A 17290-nucleotide genomic window follows, 5' to 3' on the forward strand; every position below is an offset into this window, starting at 1 on the left:
ACACTATTTACCTTTTTAATTGGAACTTTGTCTATTTCAAGCAATAAATTATTGAGTGAATTAGAAATGCAAGACTGCCTATGGAAAAAAGTAATATAATTAGTTTTACTATTATTAAAGACTTTCTAATGAAATCATTGTTTGCTGCCACTATTTTCCTTTACATTACATGTAGGATAGAGTAGAGTTGCTGTTGTTCATATTCACTTTTTATGGTATTGGGTCTACACTATTAGGTCACAATCTTTATACTGGTGAACATACTGTACAAGGCAGTATCACATATTGTTCTGATTTTTTTTTTCTTCAGAATCTACTCTCATCTTTCAATCACACGGTCATGGGTTCAAATCCCAGCCATGGCATATAAAAAATGTTGAAAGCCAGAACTGTTGGACTTTGGACAGCAGGGCCAAAGATGACACACAGTCTGAAACACATTTTGCGCTACAGGTAGTTCTGCCTGAGAGTCAACAATAGACCCATGGATACTCATTGATAAATTCTGTGTACCCAGACACAAAAATACCCAAATCAAAAGCCCAATATTTCATTTCTATACTGTCAAAGAAATTATACCCCATAGAAATATCCCAAGGAACCTGATTAAATTAAAAATTATCCAACAAACACAACTACATGTACCTAACCCAATGGATAATAAACCAAGAATGTTAATCCTGAGCAAAAAGCCTCTAATGCAAATTAGCCCCAAGAATGATTTTTTCTGAGGACAAGTTTTCCCTCCTCTAACTCCAATTTCATTCTATGTGAATTCTGTTTCCAGCCAAAATTCATAACAAATATATCATTATTTTCACTTAAACAGATTAAAATCAATTGATATCGTGTTGTATAAAAACAAATACATTCACTAATGTATCTAAAAAACACAGAAAAGACAAATACATGTTACTATTATACATTTATACCAATTTCTTTTTGACATGCAATTGATAAAAACAAAGGCCCGAATTCACAAAGGTGGTTTTAAAACCCATGGTTGAGTCCATGGTTTATGCAGATTTCCTGTATAAATTACGCTTATTTTACCGCGTATATTAAAAAATGTCCAATGCTGATGCGAGCTTTTGTCACAGTGCGCCAAATTGACGCCTGTTGCCGTGGTTACCCACGCTATCTTATTCATGAGTCCACTGTTTATATTCATGAGTCCACTCTTCAAACAGTGGACTCATTAATAAAATAGCGTATCTAACCATGGTAACAGGCGTCAATTTGGCGCACTGTGACAAAAGCGCGCTTCAGCATAGGACATTTTTTATACACGCGCCCGATACGTGCTAAATTAAGCATAATTTATACAGAAAATCTGCATAAACCATGGACTCAACCGTGGGTTTTCAAAATCACCTTTGTGAATTCGGGCCTTACAGTCTCTTAAAAACAAACAAAAACAATGTGTGTGGGCTTCTGAAGTTTATAACCCACATTCCAACTTCATGATATAAGGTTCAATTTTTTACTGCGGTATACAAGGCCCCCCCCCCAAAAAAAAAAAAATAGCCTGGTGGCATTAAGAGTAAGATTTAATTTAATAACATATTACGATAAAGATATAATAACATGATATTAAAGAGGGGTTTCAGACGCTCGCATTTTGCGTCATTTGAATGCTTAATTGCAATGCCGAATGGTAATGACACTAGAATTATCTTCCATTCACACGGTTCAGGAGGATTCGGGACTTCTGCTGCTTTATGTTTTGCACCGATAAGAGGCACAGCGTCTTTTTGGTACCCCGTCAATCACTCGTGCATCGCTAAAATTTGCCAACACAGCTGAAAATAGCTGGTTTTTCTGCAGAAGTGGTTGAAAAGGTAAACGTTAGCTCTGCCCCCAGAATTACGTTTTGGATGTCAAAGCACTCACACAGCTGTTTCGCTCCGTCATTCTTGGATATCATCACTGGAAAACACCTCGATACCATCATTTGATTTGTGCATTTCAAAGTACGCTATTTTGCATTCACACACTAAAACTGCATCATTCGAATGACGCAAAATGCGAGCGTTTGAATCCCCTCAAAGACACATCTAAATACTATCATTGACTAACCTGTCCAAGAGCAGACAAAGAGAAACATGCCACCAGTAGAGAAGGAGCAAGCATCATGATCATCGTAAAATATGTACTATCTGTGGAAAGAAAATGAAATGCAAATACTCTTCCTAATATTAAAGTTTACAACTGGAAACCATGAGGTTGGAATATTGTTCCATGAACTTTTTTTAGTGCAAGCTGCACAAATCCGATCTCTTGTTAATTATAAATGCACATTCCAACAAGATATTGATAATTTCAATTAATTCAAAAGGTTTTAAGTCATACTTTCATTGTGCCACACTCAGTTTCCGTTCAGCAGACTTCAGCATCCCCAGTTCCCCCTTTAAAATTAGGTTCAGTTTGGGGTACAATGGCAAAGTTATTAAAAATGTGTCATGAATCAACATTCTATACTCATTCATTTGATGATAATACATGTAGGTATCATTTTAAAAGATGTTATTACAAATTAGAACTATCACTGAAGGTGATTAATACCCCACAGTATACCATTACCATGGCAACAGTTTCTAACATATGAAAAAAGATATGTCTTGCTTAATTTTACCTCAAGACCAATGCGCGAGCTACATGTAAATATCATGAAAATTGGTTAAAAACTGATGTAGTAGTTCAAACCACAAGATTTTTGCATGATTTTTTGCATATATTAGGTGTTACAATGGCAACACAATTTCTGATAAATACAAAAATATGTCATGCACACAGTGGCGTACCTAGGATTTTCCACAGGGGGGGCAAAACCGTCCGCCAAAAAATTTGACAAGCAAAAAAAAAAAAAAAAAAAAAAAGGATCACAAATAAGGGATCTTGTACCAGAAAAAAATTGACAAGCAAAAAAAAAAAAAAAAAAAAAAAAAAAAAAAGGTCTTCAAGGTCGTCAGGGGGGCATTGAAGGTCTTAAAGCTCGTCAGGGGGGGCAAAAAAGGTTTTTCAAGCCCGTCAGGGGGGGCAAAGATACGTTTTTGCATGGGTTTTGACTCGTCAGGGGGGGCAGAGTGCCCCCCCTGCCCCCCCCGTAGGTACGCTAGTGCATGCACATCTTTACCTCAAGACCAATGTGTGAGCCAAATTTCATGAGAATTGGTTGAAAACTGATGAAGTAGTTCAAACCACAAGATTTTTACCTAATTTTGGGCAAATATGTTGTTACCATGGCAACAGAACTTCCAACACAAAAAATATGTGTCTTGCACATCTTTAGCTCAAAACTTAATATGTGTGAGCTTAAATATAAAATTTGCCATTCCTTTTTGTTTCCCACACCTCCTTTCTACTCCGTTTTTCCCCTTCCCTGCAGTGGGAATCGTATCTTGCCAGATATTATAAAGTATACATGGGTGTAAAGAAATGAAATTTTATTTTTATTTTTTTAATTGCATTGACACAAAATTTTGGCTCTTCTGTTCGGAGCAGGTTAACATTACTGTCACTCCCCGAGTCCCCAAATGCTATTTCTTCAGCAAGTAATTTTTGGCAAAGTATCTGCTCAAATGTGGAGGAATTAAGTTTGTGCGGTGCTACATGCAAAAGTATGTACGATATTAAACTTTGTTCTGTATCGCTGCTCATCCATCTCCTGTCTTGTTTTGCGCCATTGATTTGAAATATCACTGAACTTTCTTAATCAAACAAAAGTAGGCGCTTAATATGAGCGATTTTTTTTTTCTTCCAAAATAAATCACAGAGGTTTCCGTGCTTCACGAGCATGGGAAAGGAAAAGTTCCTCTTTTAGCTTGCATCATCCCTTTCACATTTGAGCTTGTTTTTCTTCTTAATCGAGTTATATGTATAGATATATAAAAATTAGAAGAGATTAAAGTTTCAGATAAATTTTTAAAAATCAGAGCTTCAAATCCATTCGCGGAAAGGAATAGGGCCTATTTACTTTCTGTATATACCGGTACCCATCTTCTACTCGGTTTTGCGACTTGAGTTGACGAAATTTACTGTGGATAAACTTTTTACACTCAAATCTGATGTGACCAAGGTAGGCAAAATTGTATAATTTCTGTTGTCTATTTCTATAAAACGTTTTAAGCTTCCGCGCTTTGCGCAGTAAGAGGAATTATTTCAAATTCTCCAAACTTTTCCCATTTTTTTTTTTTTAATCACAGCAAGTCAATATTCGAGTTGGTAAGGGTACTAGATACGCTTTCTTTTGATTTGAATTTGATGAGATATCAAGAACTTCGCGCAGGAGGGGGAATCTCCCCCCTCCCCCCCTAGGGAGCGCGCTCCGCGCGCTCTATAAGTGTTGGCACGCTTTGCGTGCACTTACCGCCCCCTCCAAAATTAAATCCTGGCTACGCGGTTGACCTGAAAGTGACCTTTGACCTTACCATGTGACCTCCGACTGCAGCATAATATGCAAGTCCATCTACCATCCAAGTTTGGTTGAAAAGTGACTTACGGTTGCAGAGTTATGTGTCATAAGGTTTGTGACGGACGGACGACTGACGACATTTGGATTCCTACCTGTAAATCTCGCCTTCACCTCTGGTGGGCGAGACAAAAATTGATGTTGGGCCAGTAACTTTTCAGATACAGCTAGATTTAATGGTCTGACATGACCAGTAAAAATATCAAACTGATTCAAATCATATTTTTTCCTCTTTTGTATATTGTAACAAGATCAATAGGCTTCCTAGGATCCATGCTAGTATCATACACACCAAATTATATGAGCCAACATGTAGGTTTTAGAGTTCAACCGAAGTTATCGCGTTTACAAGGACTGCAGAAGGGTATGATGAAAACATGTAACTGTGACCTTGACCTTTTGACCTAAAATCAATAGGCTTGCTAGGATCCATGCTAGTATCATACACACCAAATTATATGAGCTTAGCTTTAATAAGTTAAACTGAAGTTATCGCGTTTACAAGGACTGCAGAAGGGTAAGATGAAAACATGTCACTGTGTCCTTTAACCTTTTGACCTCAAAATCAATTGGCTTCCTGGGATCCATGCTAGTATCAAACACACCAAATTATATGAGCCTAGGTTAAGTTAAACTGGAGTTATTGCGTTTACAAGGAAAAGTTAACGGACGGACAGACGCACAGACAGACGCCGAGCATGAAACCATAATACGTCCTGTAGGACAGGCATATAAAAATGTATACCGTATCCTACAGGCTACAACTTGTTTTTCTAATATTAGTAATAGGCATACTGTACATGTACATGTAGCCATAATGGATTATTTTCCCAATACAAGTGCGAAGTTTGCAGTGAGTCTATAAGGAGAACCATTCTGTGTTACAGTGTGTAGCTCTATGCTTAGCACAACTCCAAAGAGTGAAAGAGAAGAGGGAGAGAAAGAAAGAATGGTAAAACACAAATTGCCCAATTCAGACAAATGACTCCTTTAAAATGTAAACTCTCCATAATTATACAGGTTATCAACATAATTCAAAAAAAATTTAAAGATGAAAAGGTATCAAGTCTTCCCTTTGTACTTTTTGTAACAACTCAACTGTATATTTATAGTGTACATTACTACTTCATGATTAGAAAATAATTGAGATTTGATTTTAAAAAATCACATTTGAGGAGGTAATTTTGTTTTCTCCTAAAATATCAAGAAAAAAACCATCTTTCCACACAAATTAAAGCTTCAAAATTATGTATTACAATAATTACAATTATATTATCAAAATCAAGTTTGTAATAGTGAGTGTGCGAGACAAATCACCTGATTACTTCCTTTTCCTTTATATTTTTTTTTTCAAAGAGGAAACAAGTTCCAGAAAGGAAGCGAAAATTCATTTCAAAAGGAAGTATAATTTGTAGTGCTGTACTGTACTATTTGTAGAGCTGTCAATTTTTCTGAAGGAAAGGAAAATACCATCAAAAGCTAAATGTTTCTATTTACATGTCACATATTATATTGACTCAATGAGACCATTACGATTCATTGCGAGTTCTGGAAAAGAGTATTATTGCATTTATAGATAACATTGGCTGCAGCACTGCTTTGATGATAGAAGCATCACTGACACTGATTGTGCTCTTTTTTCTGACTAAATTTAATAATCACTTGGTTGTGGTGATGAGGCACATGTACTTCTGTACACATGATGTTCCTTTTTTTTAATGCATAGCTCAAGTGTTTTCTTCTACTTATGACTCCTGTGCAACTATTGTAATTCAGGTACAGTGTATCATGTTCATACACCCTGTTATTATCTACATGTAAGTCCTAAAAACTAGTTTACTGGCAACTAGTTTGATGGAAACTAGTTCTAACATGTAGAAGCAGGGTCAAAGAGGTCTTGGAAGCGATCTTAAGTGGTTTTCCAAACCAGTTTCGAAAAACAGCTTGCAGTGTTGTTTTCAAGACTGCTTTGCCTTATTAAACTGGTTTGAGCGTACATGTACATGTAGGTGAGAACACAGCTTTTCTTCAGATACATGTAGATATCTTTGCATGGTTTAAAATTTTGCGCTAATTCTACATAGTATTTGACTTCACTGAGCGCGCGCCACTTTACAAAAAGTGGTTCTGAAAAACAGTTTAGAAAATGGTGATCAGGACAGGAGCGAAGCAGTCCTCTAAACTGACTTAAGGGAAAACGGTTCAAGAAATTAAGACACTGAGAACAGGGCCCTTAACTATTTAAAGGGGCAATGATGTCTAATAGACTCCATATAGAGTAAAGTGCTTAAATATCAGACGAAAACAATTTCATTTCCCTTACACTGATACACTTGATACATGAACTTACTTTCTATTGTAATTCACACACAGTTAGACCCAGGTTGGTGTAAAGAAAAAACAAGTGGAATGCCTCTGGCCGTCTCACCTGCATCACGCGATTCAATATAGCAGCAGTGCTGATTTTGAAAACTACTATAACTCGCACAAGATGTTCAGTGATACTTGGTTACTCTTATTTCCACGTTTTATGAACTAGACCAATACACTTATAGAGATATGGCAATTCAACAAATACCCCCAACGTGGCCAAAGTTCTTTGACCTTACATGACCTTTGACCTTGATCATGTGACCTGAAACTCGCACAGGATGTTCAGTGATACTTGATTACTATTTATGTCCAAGTTTTATGAACTAGACCAACACACTTTCAAATTTATGGCTGTAATTCAACAAATACCCCAATTTGGCCAAAGTTCATTGACCCTAAATGACCTTTGACCTTGATCATGTGACCTGAAACTTGCACAGGATGTTCAGTAATACTTGATTACTATTATGTCCAAGTTTCATGAATCAGATCCATAAACTTTCAAAGTTATGATGGTAATTCAACAGATACCCCCAATTCGGCCAAAGTTCATTGACCCTAAATGACCTTTGACCTTGGTCATGTGATGTGAAACTCATGCAGGATGTTCAGTGATACTTGATTAACCTTATGTATAAGTTTCATGAACTAGGTCCATATATTTTCTAAGTTATGATGACATTTCAAAAACTTAACCTTAGGTTAAGATTTTGATGTTGATTCCCCCAACATGGTCTAAGTTCATTGACCCTAAATGACCTTTGACCTTGGTCATGTGACATGAAACTCAGGCAGGATGTTCAGTAATACTTGATTAACCTTATGGCCAAGTTTCATGAACTAGGTCCATATACTTTCTAAGTTATGCTGTCATTTCAAAAACTTAACCTCAGGTTAAGATTTGGTGTTGACGCCGCCGCCGTCGCCGTCGGAAAAGCGGCGCCTATAGTCTCACTCTGCTATGCAGTGAGACAAAAACAACGTTGCCTCCTTTAAAAAGAAATATCAAGATATTGTAAAGAATAATTATAATTACAAAAAAGAATCTGCCGCTTTGATAATCTCTATTTACCATTTGTTGTTTAATTCACCTCATGGCAGTAGCATAGGTTTTTTTAGTCATCCACCTCCCCCCCCCCCCCTCTAAAGAAAATTAATACAAAACGACCTCCAATTTTATGTTAAAGACCTTTTTTTTTTTTTTGCTTTTCAAATTAAAAACATGGAACTCACTGCCGGATCCAGGGGGAGGCCAAAGCCGGCTCGTGCTCCCCCCTCCCCTTGAGAAGCAAAATGAAAATTTGTGATGTAAAAAATGGTGTTAAAACTGAACTGTGCCCCCTCCCCTTTGAAAGTGAAGATCTTTTTTTTTTCTTGTCATTTTTTTTCGGGGCCGAATTATTCTTTTTTTTTTTTGTTAACAAAAAATTATTTCTTTTTTTTTTTGGCGAGTCAATTTTTTCAGGGACGAAATTTTCTTAATTTTTGGTTGAAAAACTTTTCTTCTTTTTTTTGCTCGTCAAAGTTTTCATTGGAAAAAAATGTGCCCCCCCTTGAAAATCATGGTTCCGCTACTAATTGAACTCATTTATACGAAGCGCTTACACTGTCAAAAATAATCTTAACAACGCTGTTTATTGTGTGAATTGCGCAGTATATAGTTCAAACATTTTAAACAAGTGTTTAAAGTCTTAAAAATCATGCTTTGATTATCAAATATTTGAATTTAAACTGCGTTGTTTAAGAATTTAAACACTTGTTTAAACTGTTTAAACAATTGTGTGATTCATGTCGTAAACAGCGTTTTTTTTTCCAATCATTTTTAACAGTGTACTTGAATGATTAGAAACTTAAATGACATGCAAAATATCAAATTAATGGCGCAAAATAGGCGAAAGGAGATTGATGACATATGAACTTCCATCTAGTAATATTGTACTTTCTTTTTTTCACATATATATTGTACGGCACAATTTTTATAACTGCCCCTTTTAAATGCTCAGGATAAGGCCGTCCGCGGCCCTAAATAAATAAGTAAAGAGCTGAAAAGCGAAAGAAGTAGCCTTTGTGGGTATGTAATTGACAGCATTGTTTTTATAAAGTTTACTGATCGGGAAAGTTGGTATTCAATTTAAAGAAAAATATTATTTTGACATAGAATCTTAATACTAGTTCCGTTCCCAAATATTATTTTTTTAAACTTGATGCCGCCACGAAACACACTTGCATTAAGCCGAGATGGGAAAACGGGGTAGTATAGAAAGGTAAATAAAGGAGAAAAACAATATTATCATAATTTCCTCGCAAACTTGCGCGGAAGCAAATATTTAGAGAGAAAGAAAATGAGAAAGAAAATCCTGCAAAGCTATCTTTTTCGCCATTGCTTTCCCCTTTGCTCTCACCGTGTATACTGTCCTGGGGGGGGGGGCGTTAGGATGGGGAAGGCCACCCCACCACCTCCTTGCGACGCACTTGTTATAGAAAAAATTGAAAAGGTGCATGATAAAGCCCTAACTTTTATTGGGATGTTATGACAAAATCTATCACAAAATTGGATTTCTGCATCAATTCTTCAGTGGTACAGTAGTAGAAGTATATAGATAAGCTGATTTAGTGTCACCATTATTATTAATTAATTCTTAAGTAAAAACAATTAAGATAAAGAACGAGACGTCTTTAGAAGAAAAAAAAACGCCTCTTGGATGCCAAGAAAACAATCAGACAAGCAAGATTCGCGGCGACTTTATGCGTCCTATATATAATGAGCAATTCAATTCTTTGTGATTGTAGGCCTATACTTATCCTGCAGAGATTTATATACTCGATGATTGAATCTTACAGAATGCAAAAAAGATGAAAGATAACATAGTAATCTATAAACAAACATATGAATTTTAATCATATTTCATGATTCCATAATCTCCGTTCAAAAATATTACAAATTAATATTGATATAGGCATCAATAATGAAAATGGTTGTTGGATGATAATGAGATTTGCATATATTTTCATTTCATTTATTTATTTTAAATTCTCATTAAAACGTACAACATACAATTCAAATTGAAAGAAGGATGCATGCACAGTATACAAAATAAACAAAATGTAAAACATAACAAGAGAGAAAGAAAAAAATCAAAATATATGGGAGCCAGCATTGTATGATGTCTTTAAAAAAAATTCACATCACGGAGTCCTCTAGATTCTAGGCTAAGTCAGCACAGGCCTATCAGAGGCAGGGTTCCAGAAAATAGGCATCAATATCTTAAAGAGGTGATTTGCTGATCACTCAATAATTTTGATCAACGAATATATTCACTAGCGTACCTAATGGGGGGGGGGGGCAGACTGCCCCCCCTGACGAGTCACAACTCATGCAAGGGACGTACCCCTGCCCCCCCCCCCCCCCCCCCCCCGACGAATCACAACTGATCCCAACCAGCCACAAATGGCCCCCTCTTTTGAACTTGTAGACCTTTTTTTTTTTGTTATTTGCTAGTCATTTTTTTCTGGTACGAAATCCTTTATTTGTGGTTGAAGACCATTTCTTTTTTTTTTTGCTTGTCAATTTTTTGGGCGGACGAATTTGCCCCGCCCCCCTCGAAAATCCTGGGTACACCACTGAAAATATTCCTTTAATATATGAGTATTCATTTATTTCTTCGCTTGTTTATTTACCTATATCTGTAGATTTTCCAATAGTAATAATAAAAAAAAAATTGTATGACACCATGAGTACAATCTATCGAAAACAAAGAAGAAACAAAGAAAAAAAAGAGGATAAAGACAAGAAGAAAATTAGAGACAAAAAAATAAAAGAAGAAAAATGACGAAGAATAAAAAAAAAACGAGAAAAAAGCAAAAGGCAAAAGAATAAAAAAAGGGAAGAAAGAAAAAGAAAACCGACCCCAAAAAATGAAAAGGTAAGGGAAAAGCATAAGAATAAAAAAAGGAAAGGGAAAATAAACTAGAACAGAAGAAAAGAAAAAAAATGAAGGAGAAAGAAAGAAAAATAATAATTCATACGAAAATATGTTTATTTCTTTAAAAAAAAAAAAAAAAAAAAAAAAAACCCGTATCTTGACTGGTTACCAGGCAAAAGGGAGCAAGAATTTACGGAACTAGACTCATGAATATTCATAACAATCTTTCTCCCACGCATCGACTGGTAGCCTTTTGTCGGGAACGTTTGTTGTATTTTCTATATGGACTTTAGTGGTATTGGCAGGATTTGATGAAAATACGAACATACTAAAATCGCATATTCAATTATTATTTTATTTTTTAAGTATTTTTTCTCTTTTATTGTTTGTTTTTTATTTTTTCGCCGCTTTGTGAAAAAAATATTTATCTCGTTGCCTCGTCAAAAGGCTATATCGATCCTCCATTGCTTCCTGTACAAACGACTTCTATTAATACACACCGAAAAAAATTCCCTCCGTTTTTGCCTAGTTTTGGGGCATTATTTCATAGTTTTGATAATCGTGTATATTGCGGCTTAAGTTGTGAGTATGTATGGATTTCCTTAATTACAATTTTGTCCAATCTTATTCCTTTTCCTGTGATTCCCGATGCTCATCTGATTTCATCTGGTGAGCCGGGGTGAATCACAACGCAGCCCGTACACAGTACGTGTTCGGGCTGCCGCAGTAAGTGTTTAGGTAGACAGCTGGCAGCCGTCTGTTTCGAGGAGTTTTTTAACATTTTTTTATTTTTTAAATTTCTCCTCATACACAGACGGCTCGCTATCGTGCAGCCACCATTAGGGGACTTACAATGCAAAATCCCCCCGTCGGGGCTCTTCAATTTTTGTCTTTAATGAATCTAACTTTTGAAAATTCACGCGACCGAAATGCAAATTAATATTCCCTCTTGACATTAATTGCCAAAAAACGGGAAAAATCAAGTTAAAAAGAACAACAAGTGGAATGCCTCTGGCCGTCTCACCTGCATCACGCGATTCAATATAGCAGCAGTGCTGATTTTGAAAACTACTATAACTCGCACAAGATGTTCAGTGATACTTGGTTACTCTTATTTCCACGTTTTATGAACTAGACCAATACACTTATAGAGATATGATGGCAATTCAACAAATACCCCCAACGTGGCCAAAGTTCTTTGACCTTACATGACCTTTGACCTTGATCATGTGACCTGAAACTTGCACAGGATGTTCAGTGATACTTGATTACTATTATGTCCAAGTTTTATGAACTAGACCAACACACTTTCAAATTTATGGCTGTAATTCAACAAATACCCCAATTTGGCCAAAGTTCATTGACCCTAAATGACCTTTGACCTTGATCATGTGACCTGAAACTTGCACAGGATGTTCAGTAATACTTGATTACTATTATGTCCAAGTTTCATGAATCAGATCCATAAACTTTCAAAGTTATGATGGTAATTCAACAGATACCCCCAATTCGGCCAAAGTTCATTGACCCTAAATGACCTTTGACCTTGATCATGTGACCTGAAACTTGCACAGGATGTTCAGTAATACTTGATTACTATTATGTATAAGTTTCATGAATCAGATCCATAAACTTTCAAAGTTATGATGGTAATTCAACAGATACCCCCAATTCGGCCAAAGTTCATTGACCCTAAATGACCTTTGACCTTGGTCATGTGACGTGAAACTCATGCAGGATGTTCAGTGATACTTGATTAACCTTATGTATAAGTTTCATGAACTAGGTCCATATATTTTCTAAGTTATGATGACATTTCAAAAACTTAACCTTAGGTTAAGATTTTGATGTTGATTCCCCCAACATGGTCTAAGTTCATTGACCCTAAATGACCTTTGACCTTGGTCATGTGACATGAAACTCAGGCAGGATGTTCAGTAATACTTGATTAACCTTATGGCCAAGTTTCATGAACTAGGTCCATATACTTTCTAAGTTATGCTGTCATTTCAAAAACTTAACCTCAGGTTAAGATTTGGTGTTGACGCCGCCGCCGCCGCCGCCGCCGCCGTCGCCGCCGCCGTCGCCGTCGGAAAAGCGGCGCCTATAGTCTCACTCTGCTATGCAGGTGAGACAAAAACCATTCCAGAGCCCCATTGAGTACAAGTTATCATAAGCCTCTCTTTAAGAATGTCAAATAATCCGTTCCTCTGATCGGTCAAAAGTGGGGTCATGTAATCCACCATGCCTGCAAAATAACAAACTAAGGTGGTAACCAAGGGCAACGGGCATAGTTATCAAGATTTCTGCCCGTGGCCCCCTGACCCGCCCCTTAACAACGGGCATAGCAAAATTTGGCTGAGATCCCCATTTGATTGCGTGCAAATTGTTGCTTTCTGTGGTGATTGCGGATTCCATAAATATCCATGCGATTTAATTGAAAGTTTTAGACAATTTGCACATTTGCGTGCTTATTGCGCAAGCGCAAGCAACGGATACGATATATAGATGGAATGATGTCGATCTTTGACTTTTGCTTGTGTATTCCTGTTGAAAAATAAAGACATTATTGAAAAGAAGACTAACTTATTATGGACATAACAGATGTATCAATCAAGTCTTGTTGCAGTTGGTCGTTCAAATGCATGCTCGCAAAAGGTGAGTCGGCTGAAAAAGACTGTAGACTAACTGGGTATGACAAACGACTACACTAGGTCAGGACGTTAGGTTTAACGTAGCTTAATGCTGTCGTTCTAATGTTAGCTTAGCCTTAGAGTAGACTCTATATCTAGACCTAAGTTAGGCCTAACAAAAAGTTAGGCCTAACGTTAGATCTAATTCTAAGTTAGACCTAATGACAACGTTCCATTTAATCTTAGATCTGACGTAGATCTAACGTTATATCTAGACTCTATTGGAGATTTAAAACTTACTGTAGGGGCCCTAACGTTAGGCTAGAGTCTAGATCTATTATCAGATTTTTAGACCCTTAGATCTAATGTTATTTAGTTCCTAAATATCTAACTTACCAGTATGGACTGCTTTATTCGAGAATCCAGACCTAACGTTAGCCTGGGCTATATATGATGGACCGGGCTGAAAATATTTATATCTAAATAAAAAGAGTAAAATTCACAGAGCAAATTGTTGAAAATTTCATCAAAATCGGATAACAAATAACAAAGTTATTGAATTCTAAAGTTTATCAATATTTTGTGAAAACAGTTATATGCACATGTATCATCATTAATATTCATTAGGTGGGCTGATGATAATCACATCCCCACTTTCTTTTTCTTATGTCATTACATGAAATCATAAATGTTTCATTTTTTCATGTGTAAATGATGTGTCTCCATTATGATGAAATAAGTTGCGGCAATAAATAACTAATGCACTTTAATATTCAGTTGTCAATCCAATTGTTTTAGTTCTTGATAGACAAATTTTGAATAAACCTAATTTCATGTAATAAAAATACAAAAGAACAAGTGGGGGATATGACATCATTAGCCCACCTAATTGATATTCATAAAGACTTGCCTAGAACTGTTTCACCGGAATAATGCAAATCTTTAAAATTCCATAACTTTGTTTAATATTTGTTATCAAATTTTGATCAAATTTTCAGCATTTTGCTTTGTGAATTTTACTCTATTTATTGAGATATAAATATTTCCAGCTTGGACCATCCTTTAAAATAGAAATGAAAAATAAGCATTTTTAATAAAGGCGAATAACTCAAGAATCCTGGAAGCGCTGAAAAACTTAGTGAAAGTTTTCCCGCCTTTTGTGGAAAGCCTTCGTTCTCATTTTGAGCGTGTGTTTAATTTTCTTACATCCACCCCTATAGTAATATAATGACTTTGATGGCTATATATTATATAAGCCAACCACGTACGCACCCCATTTCCCATAACTACTTATACGTCCATCGAGCTAGCGGAGGCGCGAACTGGCCTGGACGGGCGTACATGGTCGACGTACATCAACACAATACTTTAAAATTTGAATCGAGCTCAGCCTAGAATACATTACAGGGTCAGAGACCAGACAAGAGTTATCGAGAACAGCAAAGATTTCACGGTTTGTACCTTGTATTGTAAATTATTCTATAGGGGTCTAATATTGTTTAAACAGTAATCTTACTTACTATAACTTTGCAATTAGGATGAGAGGGATTTAAAGTGAGTTTTGAGAGTGAAAATTGTTTGTACCCAAGGCTTTGCCCCGGGGACCTCGACACGTCTTTAGACAGTAACCCAAGGCTAAGACGCTGCACAGGTCTTTGAGTTTGAGTGTGGCTGTGTGTTAGTGAGCGAAAACGTGGCCTAGCTATTGTAGGTAGCGCCTTGTACGCCTAGCTAGCTAGGTCCTAACCCAGCGGCCCAGAGGAGTCTTGGTACAAGAAATTCTCTATTAAGATGCTCTCTTGTTGCATCTTCCGGCCATTCCGTGCTTTTGCTTTTTGGGAACTGGTCACCAAATCAAATTTGTATGGTAGGGGGTCCTAAAGCTGCACGGGTCCTAAAGCTACGCACCACTCATCGCGCATGCAGTTTTTATGGCAAATGCGCACTCTGTGTGTGGAACTGTGACTGCAGTGACGAACAATTCCTATTCATTTTTTCCTACAGAGGCTGCAGTAAATCTCTAAATGCAGAGAAAACCAACAACTGTTTGGAATTTTGGAGTTATATTCCCTTTAATTTCATTTTATCCTATAATAATTTGAATATATTTTAGAAATTGAGGCACAGGAAATATGGTGAGACTACCACATATCGACCACCTCTTTTGAAACCGACCACCTTGCGCGCGTTAGAATTATTGCGTATTATAAACGATATGCGTGGGAGAGTAGGCGCAGTGTCCATAGAAACGGTAAGAATCGATTTTACAAGAAAAAAAGAAGCAACAAAAAGTAAAAATTTAGTAGAATTAATCAAAATTGTATTGACCAGACCCAAAACCCGCTGAAAAACCAAGAAATCCGATAGGAAACGGCTTTACAACAAATACCGGTATCTGTCGTCAATCGTCGAATCATGTGCCGGAGCTCGCAGTGGAAGTAGTGAGATCATTTAGCATGTTGACATCATAGAACTGATTTGGAAGAATAAAAATATTTCGCCACCGCGACAAGAATCGGCCGTAAACTTAGTGTATCGCTGGTGGTTGGTTTCAAAAGACGGGTGCAAATGAGCAAATGTAAAATCGTCTTATTTGTTGTTCGTCGATATATACGCCGATTGAATCGGAGTCGCCGAGCGAAACATGGGAATCTGATCTGCTCAATTTTCTGCACAAATGAGACGAAAACTGGGTAAAATTGATGAATATTTTCGCAGATACGATGCTTAGAAGATTAGGTGGTCGATAAGGGGTAGTTCCAACCATACTATTTTTTTGCATGATAAATCGAGTGCGTAGCTTAAAGTGATTGGTTAACATTGGTTTGACTTTAAAAAAATCTGAGCTAGAAGGTTACACTTGTCACCTGTGTCTGTGATATGTTACAAAAATGAAGCCCAGAAAAAAATTGCGTTCGAAAATAATTATTTAGTGCTTCAAAAATTGAAATATAAAGTGACCGAAAACACCATCTTAATTTCATCCCATACACTTATGTGTACTATTTAGGCGTCTATAAGACGCCTATTTACAAAATCGGGGTTTGCCTTGTAGTTTTAGCTTTTCATTCTCAATAATGGTTGTTTTCAGGGTTTATTAGTTCTAATACATGCACTTGTACACATGTTTCATCTTGGTTTGAGAATTTTTTAAATCGGCTGCTCACAAAGTTAAACAATACCTTTAAGTTTAGTTTACTCCAACGATGTTGTAGGACTAAGCCTGTTCATCGATCAAAGTAGAATGTCTATTGGCAATATTGCTGCTCTCCTTCAGACAAAATTAGGTGTGCTACTTATGTTGGCAGGGAGGGGTGGCAGGGGTATCGTAGACAGCAAAAAAAATTCCATGAGAACACACGAGAATCGAAAATCACTCAAAATCAGGACCCCTTCTAAGTTCTATGAAGTTCTACATCGGGCGGCGAAATCAAGAGGTGTTCGGAAAACACGGCAGGATTTTCGTATTAGGCCCTAGGAGGCCTAGTGAGTTTTGCCATATTTTCTTCTTGGCCTTGGTTAACGATATTTAGAATGTTTGCCACAAATTAGTGAAAGATAATTTGTTGAAATATTAAAATTGTGATAGTTTTTATTGTTTGAAAACAAAGTGCGTAGCTTTAACTTTAAGTTTAGTTTAGGTACCCCCATCATACCATATTACCGGTACTCGCGGTATCGGTAGGCGGTACCGTACCGGTACCTCCTTTCACCACGATACCGTAATCCGTATGTAAACAAAATAAGAATTTAGTTCCACAAACTTTCCTAAGGCTAAGTAACGTACCTCGTCTTTTATGAATCCAGAGCGAAAGGGCGAATCTCAACACAAACTTCACGGCCTTCTGATTAGGAATAATTTAGTCTTCTGTTCTAATCGGCAGATTACT

The sequence above is a fragment of the Lytechinus pictus genome, chromosome 3, assembly GCF_037042905.1.
Source record: "Lytechinus pictus isolate F3 Inbred chromosome 3, Lp3.0, whole genome shotgun sequence".
In the NCBI taxonomy this organism is placed as follows: Eukaryota; Metazoa; Echinodermata; class Echinoidea; order Temnopleuroida; family Toxopneustidae; genus Lytechinus; species Lytechinus pictus.